Source organism: Equus przewalskii, chromosome 17 (genome assembly GCF_037783145.1).
Source record: "Equus przewalskii isolate Varuska chromosome 17, EquPr2, whole genome shotgun sequence".
Lineage (NCBI taxonomy): Eukaryota > Metazoa > Chordata > Mammalia > Perissodactyla > Equidae > Equus > Equus przewalskii.
In genome coordinates this window covers 40,719,400-40,725,131 of record NC_091847.1, presented here as the reverse complement: position 1 = coordinate 40,725,131, position 5,732 = coordinate 40,719,400, and the positions used below count along the sequence as shown (strand labels likewise).

Genomic DNA, 5,732 nt, shown 5'->3' with positions numbered 1-5,732 from the left:
AAGAAAACAATGGTCTTTATGCAACAAGAAATCAAAGCATATAGCTAACGTTTACTGAGTGATTATTAAGTCCGAGGCACTAGTCTAAGTGAGCTTAAATGTTTAAAAAGATATTTTCGTGAGAGGCCAGGCAATAATAATAATAAAATCACCTGGAAGAGTTAAAAAAATAAAAAAAAAGTAGCTTTAGATTTCTTCACAGCAGTGCTCAACTTTAGAAAACAATGGAGGAATATCTACAAAGATCATAGGAAAAAAGCCAGTTAAACATTCTTTCAAGTATAAAAAAAAACCCAGCTATTTTCAAACATGAAGGAATTTATAATACAGTTCACCTCAATCTTCTTAAATAAATTTCAAGAAGCACTTCACTAACCAAGAGATAAATAGAGAAAACGTGGTTAAAGGACTGATAGTCCTCTTTAAATTAACTTAAATGTAGAACTAAGACTAAGCAACCAATATAAAATGTACACGTTATAAACCAAAGCAATATAGAAATAATAGCATTACTCACAAAGTCTAGAAGCTAATGGGTAGAAATGGACTTAGCTTTCATGGAAAGGGGGCATAGTCAATTATACTGTTTAAAAAACAATGAAGTTTACAGCCTATATTGTACTTAGTGATAAAAGGCTAAATGCTTTCCCGTTAAGATTGGGAACAAAACGAGGAAGTCCACTTTCACCATTCCTATGCAATATTGTATTGAAGTTCTAACCAAAGCAATAAAGCAAGGGAAAGAAATACAAGACACACAGATTGGAAAGGAAGAAATAAAGTCATTTTTATTTTCAGTCTACATTACCTCCTCCATAATTGGCAAAAAGCTAAAAAATATGAAACATTGATGAGGGAAATCAAAGACATAATAAATAATTAGATATACTATGTTCATGGATCAGCAAATTCAACATCATTAAGATGTGAATTCCACCCAAATCCATCCGTAGATTGAATGCAATTCCCAATCCAATTCCCAAGAGACATTTTTGTAGAAATCAACAAATTGATTCTAAAACTTATATAGAAAATCAAAGGTCCTAGAATAGCAAAAATGACTTTGAAAAAGAAAAATAAAGTTGGACTCATCCCACCTTATTTTAAGACTTATTATAAAGCTACTATAATCCAGAAAGTGTGATGCTGGCTAAAGGATAGACATACAGATAAAAGAACAGAATAGAAAGTCTAGAAATAGACCCATGTATCTATGATCAAATTTTGACAGAAGTGCCAAGGTAATTCAATAGAGAAAGGATAGTCTTTTCAACAAATGGTAACATCTGTATGTTTAAAAAAAAAACAAAAATAAGAAGCTTGACCCATATCTTCAATTGTATACAAAAGTTAATTCAAAATGAATCATAGACCTAAATTAAAACTTCAAACTATAAAACTTCTAAAAGAAAATATAAGAGAAAATCTTTGGAACTTTAAGCTAACAAATATTTCTTAGTACACAAAAGGCACAAACTATAAAGAAAAAAGTTGATAAGCTGGGTCCATATCTCACACCACATGCAAAAATTACATATTTTGTACATAATTATGTATTTTGCACCTTCTCCTAGGCACTCCCTTGTAAAATCCAGTTTTAGCAAGAACCCTTTTATGTGAGTTTGACCAGAACTCCCCACCTCAATATTTGATCGAGTTCCTTGTCCTCCACCAACCCCTGGGTGATGTCTGATCGCCCTGGCCTGTCTTCAGAAGAAATCTGTTAGGCCAGCTTAGCCAGAATCCCCCTTACCTCTGATATTTCCTTTCAGTAATGTTCCTTCCACTGACCCCCACCCTGCTCCTAGGCTATAAATCCCCCCTTGCCCGTGCTGTATTCGGAACTGAGCCCAGTTCTATCCTGAGGTCTCTTTTCCCCTAATGCAACAGTCCTGAATAAAATCTGGTTTTACCTCTTTAACTACTGTCCAGCTCTGGTTTTTCTTTGACACTATAAAACTGTTAAGGGGAAAAAAAAAAAAGAAAATCTTTGTGACATTGGGCTAGCAAAGATTTCTTAAGACACAGAAAGTATAAACCATAAAATAAAAAATGATAAATTGGAGTAGTACCCAAGATATATAAAGACTCTCAAAATGCAATAGCAAGAAAACAAACGACTCAATTAGAAAAAAATAAAGTAGAAGATTTGAAGAGACGCTTGAACAAAGAAAAGATCCAAATGGCAAATACATGAACATATGTTCAACATTATTAGACATTAGGGAAATTCAAATTAAAACCTCAGTGGTACATGCATCTATTAGAATAGGTAAAATTTTAAAAAGTGACAATACCTAGCATTAACAACGAAGCAAGGCAACTGAATCTCTCACACCTTTCTGCTGGAAATGTAAAATAGAAAAGCCACTTTAGAAAACAGTTTGACAGTTTCTTATAAGGTTAAACATACACTCAGCAATCCAGTAATAGGTATTTATCCAAGAGAAATGAAAACATATGTCCATACAAGTGCCTATGCGCAAATGTTTAAAGCAGCTTTATTCATAATCCCTAAAAACCAGAAACTATCCAAATGTCCACTCACCTGGGAATGGATAAACAAATTGTGACATAACCATGCTTAACAACATAAAGGGAGAAACTACTGACACATGCAACCACATGGATGAATCTCAAACTTATTATACTAGGTGAAAGAAGGCAGACACGAAAGATTACATAATGGATTACTCAATGTATATGACATTCCTGAAAAGCAAAACTGTAGGGATAAAAACCAAATCAGTTGTTGCCAGAGTTTAGGGGTGGGGTAGGAGATTGATTACAAAGGCCTACAGGGCACTTTATGGTGTGAGGGAAATATTCTACCATATGGTCATTGTGCTACTGGTTATACTACTGTACCCATTTATCAAAACTCAGAGAACTATACACCTAAAAAGGATGAATTTTGCTGTATGTAAATTATATCTTAATAAATCTGATGTTCAAAAAAGAAACCAGTTTATACATCATGTAAATTATAGTTGTAAAGAAGAATTAAAGAAAGTAATACAATTAATTAAAATTAGGTGTTGGATGAGAGGTGTATGGAAGTGAACACAAGTTAGTTTTCTCATTCATAGCAGGGAGGCAATAGGTAGGTAGTGTCAAAAGTTGACAAATCAAAAAATGTAAGCTTAAGTATATTATTAAAAGTTATAAAGTAACCACTAAAGGGCTTAAAAATACTTTATAAATCTTCTGAACTATCAGAACGAAAAGACACGTACACATTTAATTTTAAAAGGATAGATAATTTAGCAAGACAGAAAATAAAGCAGTAACAGCAGAAATCACACAAGATAAGAGAACTAATACCAAACACATCTGTGTAACAATTTATGTAAGTGTAACAATATATGTAAAAGCCCATCTATTAAGTGCTCGCTTCGGCAGCACATATACTAGAACTGGAACGATACAGAGAAGATTAGCATGGCCCCCGCGCAAGGATGACACGCAAGTTCGTGAAGCATTCCATATTTTTTCTGTATGACTCCACTCATATGAGGAATTTAAAAATGTACACAAAGAGAACAGATTAGTGGCTACCAGGAGAAAGGTGGGGTGAAGTGGTGCACCTACAACACAACTGACAAACAATAATGTACAACTGAAATTTCACAAGATTGTAACCTATCATTAACTCAATAAAAAAAAAAAAGAAAAAAGAAAAAAAAGAAAAGAAAAAAGCCCACCTATTAAAAGGAAAATATTCTCAGGTTTAGAAAACTAAACTCAACTATTTGTTGCAGGCGAGAGATACATTTCAGGCAAGATTAAATACTGCGCATTTATGTCAGGTAATTACCTTAAAAAGGCTAATAGAGTGGTTACGTTATTAAGATCAAACAAAGTTGAATTCACAGCAGAAAGCATTAAATAAGACAAATAAGTTCTCTTTATAATAATAAGGGAGTCAATCTCAGTGAAGACCTGTCATAGATCATTAATGCCAAAGATCCTAGCAGGAAAATTCTTAAAGTAAAAACTGCATAAGATACAAGGAGAAATAGAGAGAAATACAGAAGTAACAGGGAAAGTTCACTTATTCTCTTGACCTGTGACAGATCAAGAAAACAGCAAAAAGGTAAATATATAGGATCGAATTCTATAATTCATAAAGTCAATCTAAAATTTTAATCTCTCTGAGATATACCACACCCTTCACCCTGAAAATAAAGAATACTCCGTCTTTAAGTACCCAAAGAACATTCACAAAAATTTAGTTTATGTAGGACTCCAAAATACTCTCAAAAAATATGACAAATAAAAACAACACAGATCATCTTCTCAAATTATGGTGCAAAGAAAGTAGAATTGATTTTTTTTTTAATAGAAAAACAAAATCCCCAACTGCTTAAAAATTAAGGCTATTTAAAAAGTTGACTTAAAGGCAATAGAAACTGAAATTGAAGGATATTTAGAAAATAATATTAATGAAAACACTATGCATCAGAATCCATGTGTTATGGCTAAAAGCAATGCTTTGAGGAACAATAATTCAGAGCCTTAATAAATTAACAAACATGAAAGAAAATAAATGAGTTCATATTTAAAGCAAGAGGTAAGAAAAAGAATAAGACTATATACCTAAGGAAAGCAGAAAAAAGAAATTAAAGACAAAATCATGTATTTATGATTTTGAAACAAAATATAAATGAAACAAACACAACTGATTACTTGAAAAATATCAACAAAGTGGATAAGATGGTAGCTTGTCTCATTTTTTAAAGGATGTGTGAGAAAACCATAAACACAAGATCAGCACTTAGAATGGTTTAAAACAATAATTAGGTCTAAGAACATACTTTGCATAAAATTATGCAAATACACTTGAAAATCTAGACAAAATAAATCAGTTTCTAATGAAATATAAATTATCAAATCTGACCCTAGGAAAGATTTTTTTAAAACAAACAGACCAATTACTAGTAAGAACTAGAGAAGGTGATCAAAGATTAACCTGTCACTGAAGCACCAGGCCCATGAGTCCCATTGACGACTGCAGGAACGCCATAAAATATAAGCAAATTAACAGATTAATATACAATGATCAAACAGGGTTTATTCTGGGAATGCAAGGGATAGTTCAAAATTAGAATATCTATCAATTTATTATTATCTCATTAATAAGTTAAAGGAGAAATCCTATTTAATCACCTGAATAAATGGCAAAAATGTATTTTGCAAAGTTGAACGTCCTTCCCTAGTTTAAAAAACATATATATATGCACATATATGTATATATGTCTGCATATATACATATATATACACATAACCAAAATCTAGCATCATACATAATGAAGAATCATTAGAATTACTTCCATTACCATAAGAAACAAGATGGATAATAACAGCCCGCATGAGAACAGTATCAGAGTGAGACATCAGGGGAAGCCCAGTGGCAGTTGGTAAGAATAAGAACAGTGTCAGAATGGGAAGAAGGACATTTCAGTGTCAGCCAGTACCTGTGTCCCACACAAGGACACTGTCATAATGGGATGGCAGGGAGAGCCCCTGGAGCTGAGTTCTCACTGACGGAGATGGGGAATACGAACATGGAAAAGATGAAAGTAGAATGACTCCTGCAGTATTGAAATGAAATTGGAGTTACTTGAACTCAAGGAGATATATATGTATAAAGATTTGTCTGTATACCTCCTGCTGCTCCCACTGAGAGGGTCTGGGGGCAGTAATACTCCAATAACCATGAGCACAGTCAC

The 5,732-nt window shown here is 32.9% G+C and overlaps 1 non-coding gene across 1 annotated transcript; it reads left to right on the top strand.

Moving 5' to 3' along the window:
• The first annotated feature begins 3,386 nt into the window (after nucleotides 1–3,386).
• Nucleotides 3,387–3,493, top strand: LOC139076870 (U6 spliceosomal RNA). Its single transcript, XR_011528907.1, has one exon. It is a non-coding gene; the product is annotated as a U6 spliceosomal RNA (small nuclear RNA).
• The last annotated feature ends 2,239 nt before the right edge of the window (nucleotides 3,494–5,732 follow it).